The sequence below is a fragment of the Myxocyprinus asiaticus genome, chromosome 22, assembly GCF_019703515.2.
Source record: "Myxocyprinus asiaticus isolate MX2 ecotype Aquarium Trade chromosome 22, UBuf_Myxa_2, whole genome shotgun sequence".
NCBI classification, from domain to species: domain Eukaryota; kingdom Metazoa; phylum Chordata; class Actinopteri; order Cypriniformes; family Catostomidae; genus Myxocyprinus; species Myxocyprinus asiaticus.
In genome coordinates this window covers 4,595,715-4,611,430 of record NC_059365.1, presented here as the reverse complement: position 1 = coordinate 4,611,430, position 15,716 = coordinate 4,595,715, and the positions used below count along the sequence as shown (strand labels likewise).

The 15,716-nt window shown below is 37.0% G+C and overlaps 1 long non-coding RNA gene across 1 annotated transcript in view; it reads right to left on the bottom strand.

The window, feature by feature from the left end:
• LOC127412825 (uncharacterized) overlaps positions 1 to 14,583 on the bottom strand; it is a 35,282-nt gene extending 20,699 nt beyond the window's left edge. The window contains exons 1-3 of the long non-coding RNA XR_007892487.1: positions 13,762 to 14,583; positions 13,082 to 13,565; positions 4,794 to 4,871 (exon numbers count right to left, since the gene is read on the bottom strand). This is a non-coding gene — a long non-coding RNA (uncharacterized LOC127412825). The remainder of the gene's footprint in view (positions 1 to 4,793; positions 4,872 to 13,081; positions 13,566 to 13,761) is intronic.
• Between the last annotated feature and the right edge of the window lie 1,133 nt (positions 14,584 to 15,716).

Genomic DNA, 15,716 nt, shown 5'->3' with positions numbered 1-15,716 from the left:
TGATGCATATTGCACCAAAAAAAGGCAAGAGCTGGCTGAAATCGCCAGTTCCAATCTGATTGGTGGATTTACACAACTTCGAAGGAAGGATGGATCACTTGATTTTATTTGCTGTACAGCTGGTCGAGGGCTAGGGCTGAGTATCGATACAAATTTCCAAACACATTTTAACAGTGTAACTACATGTGTAGTTAATTACAGGTACTTTAACCTCTTACACTCAGAGCGACCCAGTACTGGGCCGGAAAAAAACAAAAGATGGTATTTTTCAACCACCACTTGCTTGATCTGTGCAAAATAAGTGTCGTTTAATGCTAAGACTTTTATTTTTACAATGAATATAGCTGATCTGACTAATTCTCCAATACTGCTTTTACATTTGCTGATCAATAAAAATGGTTCCATTTTCAGAATTCACAAATTTGCGATCACAACAATCATATTTAGAACCGGTAAAAATATCAAAAGATCAAACAGCTGCGTTTCATATATCTTTTGGAAAGGTCTTGATTAGTAGAATACAATGAGCAAATTTATTTTACTCAAGAGACCAAACTACAGTGAGTATTATCCACATGCATAAAAAAGAGATAAACAGCATTTCCATCACATTTTGGTTTATTACTTAATAACATGATATAGAAAATGGCAAATGACAACTTACAGCAGGTGATCTTGAATCAAACAAGCCCACACTCAATGTAATAGGATAAGTAAATGCTGAAATACACTGTAGTCCTCAAAGAGTGTCATGACAGCTATGGTGGTTATCGCTAATGGCGTCTATATGGCGACGGTTTCTCTGGGATCAAAACACTGTCACGGTCCTGTCAGTCTGGGTTTTTGTCTGACAGGACCGTGGCATCATCATCCCATGTCTGTCTTGTGTTTTGTGTGCTGTCTTTGTGTGGGCGCACGGGTCCGGTTGTGATTTCCCACTGTGCGCTCTTCGGTCTGTCTTGATTCATGTCCGGAGCATGGTGTCTGGATCCAGACTTCCTGTCTGGTTTGGTTTCGGTCTGTGAAGGAATACGGACACTAATGCTCCATGTTCTGTCTGTCTTTGTTTGAGCGCACGGCTGTGGGTTTGTATTTCTCTGCCGTGCACTCTTCAGTCGGTCTTGTGTCTCATGTCCAGAGCATGGTGTCTGGATCCTGACCCTTCTGTCTGGTTCGTTTTTGGGGTTGGGATCCGAACACTCATGTTCCATGTCTTGTCTTGTATTGGTGTGAGTGCATTTTGCTTATCATCTTGGCAGCATACACTCGCGTCTATAATCTATGTCTGCCTCTCACGACCGCGGACGTGCGTTGTGCTTGCTTTGCACTGCGTGCCCAGATCGCGAGTTGTCTTCACGTTGTGCTGAGGTTTGGTCACTTCGGGCTGAGTTGTCGGGTGTGTGTGTGGCCGAACTCTTGCACAGGTGTCCTGTCTCATTTTGTCGCCTGTTGCATTCAATGCGTGGCATTTGCCTCTCGATGTACGCTCAGGTTTTGTTTAGTGTGGCATCATTTTGTTTAGCATGGCATCATTTTGTTTGCCGTTGCTACGCATTCTCTCGTCTGTACTGTCAGTTGGCATGAGTGTATATTGCTTTATTGTCTTGGCGATGTGAGATCATGCCATTCGGTGTTTTGTTGTCTTGTGAGAGCACGTGGCTTTGTTTTGTTTCTGTATCGCCGCATGTATCTCTGTCTTGCGTCATACCCCGCCTCCTTGTTTGTCCATTATTAGTTTATTAGTCACACCTGCCCTCTCTTGTTAACCTGTTGAACCTGTCTTCCTATTTTTGTCGCCTCATGTGTTCTGTCCAGTGCCAGTTCATCTTGCATGTTCCGGTCGGTCTTGTTTGTTGGCCTTGTTCCAGTCAGTCCTGTTCCCCGTCCAATCGGTCCTGTGTGTTTTCCCCGTTTTCCAGTCCAGCCCGTTTTTGTTATATTTTGCCCAGAGCCTGGTTTTCCCCTTTGGGTAGTTTTTGTTTTGCCTTTGCTTATTTTTGTATTAATAAAACCTTTTGTTTTTTTAACTCTGCGTTTGTGTCCTGCCTCTGCAAATATTTGACAAACACTAAAACACGATCCTTCACATCATAGATGTGTCAGACCATTCTCATTGGCTCTCTAGAGAGCGTTAAATTCCATATTTGAAAAACATCCATGTGTCCAAAGTATTTATATATCTTTTCAGTTGATTGCATTCATAGTTTTCAGTTATTCTGTTTAATTAATGTTAAATAAAACACATTATTTATTGTTTGGAGAGGTCTTTGGACACTTTGATAAATAAAAGGACACAATAGCCTCCATGGTTCCATATGCTGTAATTCTGGATTGCTTTGTACCATCAACAACAACAAAAAAAAAATGTCCTGGTATAGTTCACATGAGAGTTATGAGCTTTTAGATTTGGGTATGCCATTTAAGCATGAATTCCTTAAAAATGCCTTCAGGGTGTAAGGGGTTAAAATGTAAGTACAATGCAACAACACTTATGTGCATAATAAGTACATTGTATCAAATGCTTAAGTACATATTAGTTTAAGAAACCTAATATAAAGTGGGTCCCAATATTTTTACCCAGCCCTAAGAAGGACTGACACCACTGTGTAAATAGAATTTTTTCTGTGGCTATTATTGCTTTATCAGATATTTCATATAAAAGTGTCCCCCTAAACAGTGTGTAAAAACAAAACAAATTGTGATTGGTCATCTTTTCATAAAGTTGACAATTTGTTAATGCAATACATTCTGCTACATTTCAGTCCTGGTTTGTTTGTGCTGCACAGACAGGGGCGCCAGAACCGGGGGCTTTTATGTAATAGCATAAAACAACATAATTAATATTAAACAGAACTTAAAACATAACTATAACCCCCAATAACTTTTAAATGTTAATTAATAACACCCCCAAACAGTCCCCAAAACCTGCACAGATGTACCTAATTAATTATGCAATGACAACAGCCAATAGCAAGTCCTCAAGCATTAACAACAACAGACGTTAAAGTATATTCTTAGTAAGGACTATAATTCAATGTAGTTTTAGCATCTGATTCTTTTAAATTGGTAAACATGCCATTTTGCCCTTTGCAGCAAGAAAAGTGAAAAAATGCAGACGTCTGATCGGTCTGTCTAAGGACTGATCTACAAATGCCCCAGAACCTGAATAAAGCAAGTCAGAAATGAATGAAAGTGGATGAGGGTGCACTGGCTGGCTGTCACTGCCATTCTATGTTGTTTGTTGACTTGTGTTGAACCATAAGTAGATGTTCCGTTAAACACAATTCAAGATATTTATGTAAGTATTCATAACTTGCATGTTATGACTTATATGATAGTTGTAGAATGACCATATACTGTTTGCACAAAGTTATCATGATAATGTGAGTTTCGTGTTATTCGTCTTTCAAGAGGGAAATTTGACTTAATTCACAGTAAGACAAGATTGATATCGAAGATCAGTCATGAAGTCAGCAGCATTAGACAAAGTAGGATAATGAACAAATATTGATTTACTGTATATCCTATTATTGGGGATGAGGAAATAACCCTTAACTCTTCAAGTCACACAATGTCGAATGCAATATGCTTCTTTGTAAAAGTATGTTTGAACTGTGAATATAATGCCAAGTATATAGCCAGTCTCTCTCTCTGTGTTGGCGCGGAAGCAGATTTGAATCTCTTCAGTTAGATTACGTCAGCAATCTAACTGTGTATGTTGATAAATAACTAGTCAGTCACTGTGATTTTGACAATCTTGGAAGTTGGTCTGGTATATATATATATAAATTGGCCATATTGACTGCAGAATGTTATTGTGATGACGCCACAACCAGCACAGTTTGCCACACACACTTCAAAACTCATTCCGGGCTGGTGTGCACAGATACCTAATGTAGTATCGCAGTGCACCAGAAAGATTCTTTCTGCTCAGTGATCTGTATCGAAACGAGCAAATTAAAATCAAATCCCCAACCCGACATCAAACCATCCAGGTTACTGCCAAAATCCAAAACGGGGATCAAATTTATGAAGATTACAACTTCCTTTCCTATCCTTCCCTCCATAAAGCAGACAGAAGGAGTCACAGCCAGGCAGTTTGTTTGAACATCGCTGTACATGCGTCTCCTGAAGCAAAATGTCTGCACCATATTGCAGCCTAAACAGGCCCATTTGGACAAGAAGAGATGCCTAAATGGCATGTAAAGTGATCAATTACAGTTTGTTTTGTTATTAGAATTGCAGCCTTTCAGTCACTTCAGTTCATTGTAAATAAAAGAGATGCAAATGAGGCCTTTGTCTTTAGAAAACTTTTCTCTACTGATCTTCAACTTTACTTACATCTTATTTTGGCATTTTAAAATGCATGGCCATGCTTCCATGTAGCTACAGATGAATCATAGTGAGTGATTGTCAGTACAAACCTGTAATTAATCTTCTTTCAGTCCCTCTAATCTGTAAAAACTGTGGGGACGTTTTAAAATATTGTTTTTGTTTACTTGCAAAATGGCAGAGGAGGCCTGGCAAGTCATTATTTGATTATGGTTATGACAACAATTTTTTATTTTTTTGTTTTTGTATTATGTAAGATCAGATTCATTGAGGTTAAACATTTTTTTTTTTTTTTTTTTTTTTTTTACTGTTGAAATATGGGATAAATCCATTCATATATACCTTGAAATGGCAATATAAATTATTTATAAATGCAAGTCTAGAAAAATTGCAATTAATATAAAAATAGGATTTAGAGGATAAGGCTTGATTTATATACCAAGGCAAATTTTCCAACTTACCCTGTTATGATTAGCTTTTTGCCAGAGAGCCAATATCATTTTCTCTCCATATGGTGACTGGGCCTGCCGGCAGGACTGCTGCGAAAAAATAATTATCAAAATATTAATAACTATAATCATGACCAACACAAAGATTTAAAGCTGTACTTTTCAATGCATGTAGGCATTATGACAAAAACTGATCTGAAGTGCTTTGAAATTTGCAGACAAATCATAGCCTAAGTGTTCTGTTTTGATAATTTATTAATAATTTTGCAATGCACATATTATTGTAATCGGTAAAAACATCAAACTGGTCAAATAGCCATTTGTTTTTTTCACTGACAAAAATATAGTGAGTAATAGCTAAAGTATATGTATTTGATATAAGTTACATTTAAACAAGTGTTGCTTATATGCCACGTTTTCACTTATAACTTCACAAAAAATAAACAGAACATAACATACCACTACTTAGAGGAGGGGATTATATTTCAAACAAACCCACACACAATATAATTGGATGCATAGATCATTAGATAATCCACACGAAGGACAATGTGGACACAGCGCATAATGTGCTATCTGGCTAAAAACACGTTAGCTTTCCTGGATCAGATGACTTCACTGGAAATGATGTAGTACATTGACCAGCATCATGGAACACTAAACATACCGTATTAGGATTCAAATTGCTGCAACCAGAGGTGGAAGTCATCCAAATATGGGCAGAGAGGATTGTTCACTGTAATTATATATGGCCACCAGGAGATGGCGCCAAGTACATGACGTAGATTTAATGATGACACAAATGGCACAGAATGGAACTGAATGAGATCTCATTACTCATGCCTGCATGTTTTGGAGAGAGAGCATAACTTTTTTCATTGTTGAATTTGCATGTGTAATTAGTTCTTACGTACAGTTATTATGTTTTATTTGTTTAGAGAGGCTTTTGGACTCTTTTAATTGTTTTTGGACAATAGGATAAGTTATTTTTGTAATGCTATTACTTTTGTTTGCATCGTCGTATCAACACAAGTTTTACTCCATCACAGTTGTCATGATTGGGAACAAAACAAAAGTTTTTTGTAGCTACCTTATTCACACCCAGAGATATACAGGTGCATCTCAATAAATTAGAATGTCGTGGAAAAGTTCATTTATTTCAGTAATTCAACTCAAATTGTGAAACTCGTGTATTAAATAAATTCAGTGCACACAGACTGAAGTAGTTTAAGTCTTTGGTTCTTTTAATTGTGATGATTTTGGCTCACATTTAACAAAAACCCACCAATTCACTATCTCAAAAAATTAGAATACATCATAAGACCAATAAAAAAAACATTTTTAGTGAATTGTTGGCCTTCTGGAAAGTATGTTCAATTACTGTATATATACTCAATTCTTGGTAGGGGCTCCTTTTGCTTTAATTACTGCCTCAATTCGGCGTGGCATGGAGGTGATCAGTTTGTGGCACTGCTGAGGTGGTAGGAAGCCCAGGTTTCTATGACAGTGGCCTTCAGCTCATCTGCATTTTTTGGTCTCTTGTTTCTCATTTTCCTCTTGACAATACCCCATAGATTCTCTATGGGGTTCAGGTCTGGTGAGTTTGCTGGCCAGTCAAGCACACCAACACCATGGTCATTTAACCAACTTTTGGTGCTTTTGGCAGTGTGGGCAGGTGCCAAATCCTGCTGGAAAATGAAATCAGCATCTTTAAAAAGCTGGTCAGCAGAAGGAAGCATGAAGTGCTCCAAAATTTCTTGGTAAACGGGTGCAGTGACTTTGGTTTTCAAAAAACACAATGGACCAACACCAGCAGATGACATTGCACCCCAAATCATCACAGACTATGGAAACTTAACACTGGACTTCAAGCAACTTGGGCTATGAGCTTCTCCACCCTTCCTCCAGACTCTAGGATCTTGGTTTCCAAATGAAATACAAAACTTGCTCTCATCTGAAAAGAGGACTTTGGAACACTGGGCAACAGTCCAGTTCTTCTTCTCCTTAGCCCAGGTAAGACGACTCTGACGTTGTCTGTGGTTCAGGAGTGGCTTAACAAGAGGAATACGACAACTGTAGCCAAATTCCTTGACATGTCTGTGTGTGGTGGCTCTTGATGCCTTGACCCCAGCCTCAGTCCATTCCTTGTGAAGTTCACCCAAATTCTTGAATCGATTTTGCTTGACAATCATAAGGCTGCGGTTCTCTTGGTTGGTTGTGCATCTTTTTCTTCCACACTTTTTCCTTCCACTCAACTTTCTGTTAACATGCTTGGATACAGCACTCTGTGAACAGCCAGCTTCTTTGGCAATGAATGTTTGTGGCTTACCCTCCTTGTGAAGGGTGTCAACGATTGTCTTCTGGACAACTGTCAGATCAGCAGTCTTCCCCATGTTTGTGTAGCCTAGTGAACCAAACTGAGAGACCATTTTTAAGGCTCAGGAAACCTTTGCAGGTGTTTTGAGTTGATTAGCTGATTGGCATGTCACCATATTCTAATTTTTTGAGATAGTGAATTGGTGGGTTTTTGTTAAATGTGAGCCAAAATCATCACAATTAAAAGAACCAAAGACTTAAACTACTTCAGTCTGTGTGCATTGAATTTATTTAATACACGAGTTTCACAATTTGAGTTGAATTACTGAAATAAATGAACTTTTCCACGACATTCTAATTTATTGAGATGCACCTGTATAATGTCAAATCTGAAAAATAAGAAACAAAAGTACATTTTTGCTCAAGGGTTTTTTTTTTTTTTTTTTTGTTTCTTAGGCTGAGAGTCTCATAATTTATCAAGATCAATATAATTAAAACAATTTAAAAGCTTTCTTTAAAATGATACCAAACATTTGACCTTTTTTTTTTTTTTTGATGAGAGTTATAAGCCTTTAATTTTGGGCATGCCACTGAAACAGAACATCTTTTAAAAAAAAAAAAAAAAAAAAAACCTTCAGCGCTTAAAGGGTTAAAGAAATAATTTGATATTATTAATCTTCCGGCTAGATCATATTATAAAAAATAATAATAAAAAAAACCACACTTTTGCGCATACAGTAGATATAAACTCAACAGACATAGATGGTTGGATGACTTTGCAGTAAAGTGACTGGCTGCCCTCCACTTCCACACCAGTGACCCTCCATTCTTGTATTAGTTTATCCATTCAGCTCTCCATCCTGAGTGTGTTCCTGATGGATCTTCAGGATAGATGGATCCTTCTGTTCTTTTTTTCCAATCTTCCTGAGCCTCAGTCAAACACACAGCCTCTTCTTTCATTACCCACATAGAAAACACTTAGTTTTCCAGGTCTGTATCGCTGAGTACTGTTAACCCTTCCTTGTTTCATTGACTGAATTTTAAATGTTGATTTGTATTGTTCGTTTTTAGGCCCAAGATAAACTCTACAGTATACGAATGCAAATGAGAGAAATAGAGAGCATGTAATTGGATGAAAATCTGGGTATTGCAAGATGAGTCATCATTATTTTTGGTCCGTTTTCCTGGAAGAGAAAGATAATTTTAAATGTAAATTTTAAATGTAGGCTGTACATTTGCTAACAGTTAATTAGTACACTAGCACCATGGTACTCAAGTAAATTAAACTATCTTTTTGTGGCCCATGTGATATCACATGAAATTATTAAATGTACATGGATTTTGAGGTGTCGATTTTCTAGAGCATTTACAGTAATTCGCAGAATCGATAAATTGCTGGGCCATTATAGAGGAAAAGAAACGGCAAACGGATGAAAAGAATGAATTAAACTTCAAAGCTGCGAATATAAATCTGATTATAAGTCACCTTGTATAACATATATAACCTTTCCCCCCCCCCAAAGAACCACAAAAATTAAGCTACATATCTACAGTATATATAATGTTTTATTTTATTCTTGGTAATTACATGCGCCCATGATGTAGCCTATTAAATAGCATATTTAGCATAGTCTACTTGGCTTATTACTAAAAAAAAGTAATTAAAATCTTTTTTAATTAAATTGAGGCTAAAGGGATCCTGCTTTCCCACCCCCTGGCTTTCCAAAAGCTGAGTACGCCTGCACTAGCATATACTGTAAATGGATTAAAAGCTAATAGACATGAACTAAAAGCCACAACACTCCAGTTTTGATTTTTAATGGGGGTTTGAAACACAGCTGAGAGTTTCTAATTGTTTTCCCCCCTTCCATCTGTTGGTCATGTTGGCTCTCTTCTGTGGATATTTTTTCATTGCGGTGGTGCATATAATCTTTGTTTCTCAACACCTTTCATTAATAACAACTAAACATACTACTTACTTTGGCTTTGGGACAAATGAGTGCATCTCACGAAAACATGTTTGGCTCATATTTTACCCTCAAAATTTGAGGACATTTTTTATTTTGCCATTTTAAATGGGAAATTAAGCTCAGATCTCATTACTATAATGTGTCCAGAAGTTTTATTTTAATTTTATTTTTTTCTCACTGGCAATTCCCATTACTCATTTACTGTATAACCAAAAATGTTCCTGTAATAATTATTTTTTAAAAGGTCCATGACGTGATGCCTTCTTTTTCTGTCCATCTGTATTTTTGGTTTTATTTTTTTTAATGGTTCCATTTTCTTTATAAGTAGCATGTATATGTATTGCCTCTAAAATAGATGTAAATATATTTATAAACTACTTTTAACTTTTCCATGCGTTTTAGCTATAGAATATTTTTTCACATTCAGGTTAAAGTGTAAAAATATCTTGTCAGGTGTGACAGTCCAGCAATAACTTTGGAAGTCTATTTATAATCAATCAAAGTTTTTTTTTTTACTTTAATGTTATCATATTTGGCATAATTCTGTAACAGTCCTGTATTACTGAACAAAACACCAATGCATTTTAATTATTATTTCCATAATACATAAATAAATATCGTCTAATTATAATTGTTTTACAAACTATCATGTGGTGCGACTGACAAGAAAAGGCCATTTTGAGACTTAATTTCTACTTAAGCATAAAACATGCTAAAGTAGATAATTTTGTTACTTTTCCTGTAAATTTTATGGGTTTTAAGAAAAAATGGATCTGTAAATTTCAGAGCAGTCTCTCAGTCGTTTAAGGACAAATATATAAATATTACTTACAAGTTAAGAAAACAAAAACAAAGCACTTTGCTGTACTAGTGATGACTGTTAAAATATTATGCACCACATGACATGTAAAAACACATTCAATTATTTAATTAACATGCTTTTATTGAAACTGAGTACAAAACTGTTTAAATATTTGAACTATGTTAAAAAAAAAAGCAGTTTTCAGTTTTCAAATTTATAATTTTAAAACCCAAATCTGTCATTGACATAAACATTAAATTTAGCATAACTTAAAAGCAATACAAACATGACCGTGATATAGAAAGTAGAGGTCGGCCGATCGTGGATTGTGCCGATGCCGATAACAAAGGTGGTGTAAAAGTATGATTTACTTTTTGATTTTTCGCAAGGTTTCGAGAGATTCACCCAAATAGCAAAATATAATGTAACGGAACACTATGGCAGTTTTCTCTATTAGCCACATTTCTTAAAGTATCTTCCGTGTGGGGAAAATCTCCAGCAGACGAGCCGTCCTACAAGCCGAGAGCTGAAGTCTTTCTTAAATTAAATGCGTGTGTTGAGGGGGTATAGAGCTGCATTTACGACATGGAACCTTTAGCTACGGCAAGGGTGATTATGAAATTTGGCTGACAATTAATTGTCAAAGAAATAATTGCGATTATGACGATTAATTGTCTGTTTCAGGGTTTTGACGATTAATTGTCTGTTTCAGGGCTTTGACAATTATGACGACTAATTGTCAAACAAATTGTAATACTTAAGTTGTATGTGTGCTTCATGATTTAATTGTCACAAATAATTGCAATTTAATGCAATTCAATTTAAATTTAATTCAGTCGTATCCTTTGCAATTTATGCCGCTTGAAGTATGTTTAATACAAAAACACCTTTATACTGTATATTCAAGTCATTTATTCCATTTGAACATTATATAATAATATAATAATATAAATAATAGTAAAAACAAATAGATGCAAATATATACCATCTTTGACTTGGACATATTTCAGAAAATTGAAAATTCTGTAAATAAAAGAAACAAACAATCAAAATAAACAATGACCATAACAGAACAGGCCATAACTTTGACATTCACAAACAAAGTGAATCCTGCTCCTTAATAATTTACGGTAGATTACGGGAAAGGAACACTAACAAGTTGATTTTCTCTGGCTTAAGGCAACATCTCACTGGGGTCACAATATTGCCAACTGTACTGAACACTCTCTCTGGAGCAGTACTTGTTGCACAAACACACGTGTACTTTCATGCCAACTTGGAGATTAAAGGGAACCTTGTTTGGTTGTCTCTCCACCACATCAGAGGATCTGCTGAGGGATCTAGTGCCTCTTCCTGTAGGTATTGTGTCAGTTCAGCATCAACATGCACTCTATTTGGTATCTCAGATTTCAGGAAGAACCCAAGCCCACCCACCCCCATCATCCTGTGTGACTCTCCAGTTGACACTGTGGAGTCCTTCCACTTCCTGGGAACATCATCTCACAGGACCTCAAGTGGGAGCTGAACATCAGCTCTCTAATTAAAAAAGCACAGCAGAGGATGTACTTCCTGTGGCAGCTGAAGAAGTTCAACCTGCCGAAGGCAATCATTGAGTCCATCCTCACCTCCTCCATCACCATCTGGTATGCTGCTGCCACTTCCAAGGACAAAAGCAGACAGCAGCGTGTCATTAGTTCTGCTGAGAAGGTGATTGGCTGCAATCTGCCATCTCTCCAGGATCTGTATGCCTCCAGGACCCTGAGGCGGGCAGAAAAGATTGTGGCCGACCCCTCCCACCCCGGGACACAATCTCTTTAAGACACTCCCCTCTGGCAGGAGGATATGGTCCAACAGGACCAAAACCTCATGACACAGGAACAGTGACTTCCCGTCTGCAGCTAGCCTCATAAACAAGGCCTAGGACACTGTCTCTTATCTCACCTCCATAGACACTACACGTTACATTAACATAGTATCCACAACTGTCTTGCGTCAACTATATTCTGCACATATTTTGCACATCCGTACACAACTGCACATGTACAGCTCCTTTATTAAAACCAGTCAGTTTAATTTTTCTCTATATATTGTATCTTAAATATAGTTTATTATTTATCTTATGTTTATTGTTTATTGTTATTGTAGGCATCAAACACCAAGGCAAATTCCTTGTATGTGAAAACTTACTTGGCAATAAAGTCAATTCTGATTCTGATGTAGGGCTGGGCGATTAATCAAATTTTATATTCAATTACAGTTTTGGCTTCCAACGATTATGAAAACAAGTTAATAACGATTATTGTGTGGCATTCCGTTTCGCAATGAAACACCCCGGCTTCCTTTATTGAAGTTCAAATAATGAGGAAGCAGATTATGAAAATAAACTCCGAAACTGGCATTTCTCTGTGAGGTCAGCGCCGCATCTATGGTTGCGTGAAGTGACCGGGGAAGAGATTAAATCTTCTCCTGGATGATGCACACTCTGGCGTGGGGACACTCGTCACTCACGCGCGTTTACCGCAGCTAGATTATAACGTGATGGCTTGCAACGTAGTGAATCATAATATATGTGTTACGTTTACTGTGTGTATCTTATTATGAAGAAAATTGGCGATATGCAGTTCTCTTAAGAAAATTTAAAAGTTTGTTTTTTTGTGAGTTAAAGATGGATAGAAATGAATATAAAGGTGAGAGTGTAGTCTTAGCCAATTATACACTGGAACAAAATACGTTTCTGCATTTATTTTTGGATTGTTTTCCAAAATGATACCTAAAACTCGTACATTTACTTTTAGGAGCTATACTGCAGAAGAAGAAATTGTTATCGCTGAAAGTTGAAAACAATATTTAATCAGGGCTTGTTTGAATGCTTGTCCGCTTGTTTGAACTTTTTTTTTTTTTTTTTTTTTTTAAAGTTCAATAAATGCATGATGTTTCCAATGTCAATGAGTAATCGTGATCTCAATATTAACCAAAATAATCGGAATGATGATTTTTGCCATAGTCGAGTAGCCCTAATCTCATGGGTAGGAAGTTGAGCTCTTCTGTTTTGACAGACAGACAGGGGTGACACGACCCCTTCACAGTCATGTTGATTTATTGATATTATACTATATTTTTATTTATTTTATTAAATATTGAATAAAACCATTTACCACATAAAGCACATTTTTAGGTTATCTGATAAAATATTTTTACAGAGCAGTTCCCACCTTCTTCACTTCCATGTGTTTCCTCTGTCATCTTCATTATCTCCTTTAAAAGCTGGTCTTTAGTGTAATCCACTACTGCAGCTTCTGCAAAGTGGCCCCTGTATCTTGGGTCAAGAAGAGTGGTCTTTCTCAGGAGCTCTTGAAGTGCAGCTGAGCTATACTTTTCATCAAGAACAGCACACATTTTTTTATCTTGATATTTGCTGTAAGAGTTGTGTCCTTGGGGTCAGGGGATAAGAGCTCTCCTTTTAAAAGTCCCATTGCAGGCTTCACAGAAGACACCGTCACATACTTTTCGAACATCTGTGAAATCAGCCACGGGTTTCAGTGCTGCATTAAAGGACTCAAGGACCAATATATCCTGCCAGGTTGGGTTTAGGTGCCCATGTTTGCTGTCATCAATCAGGACACATCTGATTGCAGGTAGATGTTACAGAACTCAGTCAATAATTTTTTGCTTGGTACCCCATCGTGTAGTGACATCCTGGAGGACAAATAACATGTTTGGTTTAGTTTTTGTTAATTACACAAAATTACATTCAAAAATCTAACATTATAGTTTTGGATACAAATTTGAGTTTTTATTTTCAAGTAGAATGGAAGTTTTTTGTAAATAAATGTATTAGTCAATTATCAATAATATATGCAATGTAAATATATTAATAAGATAAATCACTCACCAGAACCAAACTATATTGGGGGATGTTGGCCTCAGTCTGTGCCTTTTTCAGGTCTCTATAATTTAGCCAGCTCATTTTGAAAGTGTTGACCAGACTTTTACACAGTCCAAGGGCATGGGCTGTGCATTCCTTCTCACTTGCTATGGCATTTGTGACAGCCAAATGGAGATTATGGCCAAAGCAATTCAGCCATGGGATACCAAGTTTGCCTATTGCAGCCACGATATTGGGACCATTATCTGTGGTTATGCAGGACATTTTTTTCTCATCCAAAGCTCAATCTGTTAATATGTACTTCAGAGATTCTACAAGTGTATCAGCTGTATGGTTCTCTGGGGTGTATCTTGTTTCCAAACAGTTTGACTCAAGAGTCCAGTCAGTTGTGAGATCATCTATTGTTAAGCTCATGGATGGGGTCATATTTGCGCTTGACCACATGTCTGTAGTGGCTGAATAAAAATCTGTTTATGTTTTTTCTGGCAATTCATACTGTTGTCAAAGTTCTGGAGCATTTCCAAATGTGCCCAGATTGGTGCCGTTGTGTTTGGCTTTGAAATTAGACCCAACTTGGTAGAATTCGCACAGTGATATGACTTAGTTGATGGAGAAATTAGCAGAGCAGCGTCATTTGAACTTTATGCACATACCTGCTCAGCGCACACAGCATGCAATGCGGCACGTGCAGGGAGATTTTAAAGACACAAGACAGAAAATGTTTGATAATCGTGGTCATCAAAAATAAACACGATTAAATCAAATAATTGCGACAGGCCTAGCTAAAGAAGAAAACTTGCAGTTTTGTTTGTCAGGAAAAATCTTGTGAAGCACTCACACTCTATTTTCTGATCCCAGCTCAATCTACAATACATTAAGTCTACTGTGGCATTTAGTTTGTATTTTAGCAGCAAATAAAATAATTAGAAGAATAGAAGTGAGATGCTGCCTTCAAGTTATGACAGAATGCTCGTACAGTATTTGAGTTGAGCACACATGAATGCCACTTCAAATTGTAATTAGTAGGAAACTCAACTGTATTTGGTTGCAAAACAATGACCTGAGAGTTACTAGTTAATTGCTGTTCTGCATCAATCAAGTTGGTGGATCTGAATGCTGGTTAGTGAGATAGAAGTCAGAATATGACCAGCAGTCCTCAATCAATACACATTTATGAAAATGGAATACAATATGAAAATTGAAGTGTTAATTAAAAGAAATGAGTCTAGAGGCTTCAATCTGAGTTATCTGCTGTTCTCAGACAGAATTTAGAGCGTTTCAGTGCTGAATGCAGCCCAAAGTCTGGGAAGGTGAATACATCTTTGGTACCACCAATACTCGAATAATAGTCCTACAGCCCAGCATCCATTCTTACCACACACACATAGAGCAGAGTGCCACATTACTGCTGCTAGGCAACGCCTCCTCAGTGGAGACCGAGCGCGGGCTCATTGTTTCCTCCCCAATCGGAGCATCTGTCTCAAGGTCTCTCTCTTTCTGCTCCTTCATAGAGAGAGACAGAGAATCTACGCTGCTATTGTCAAGTGTACAGAGTGACAGATGCTCAGTCATAAGAAGTGAGGACTCAAAGTACTGTCAACATTCAGAAAATATGAGCACTTATTTTGCCTAGTTTGGCTCTCGAAAGATGGCTTAGACCCATTATGTCTATTTGGAACATTTATTTGAGGAAAAATCCTGAAATATTAAAGAACCCATGAAATAAAAATGAAAGTTTTGCTGCTTTTAGGCCATATCTATTAGCTGTAAGGTCATATATTTGCTAGTATACTTCTAAATGTTGACAAAATTCATTTTCAGAAAGATATAAGCATTTAAAATCAGAGGTAGACCGATATATCGGTTTTACCAGCATTTTATTGTGCAGCTAGAGGTTTCTTGGGATGTTCAGCTCAAGTAAAGGCCAAGATATATACTTCATGTGAAACTGAAGAATGAAC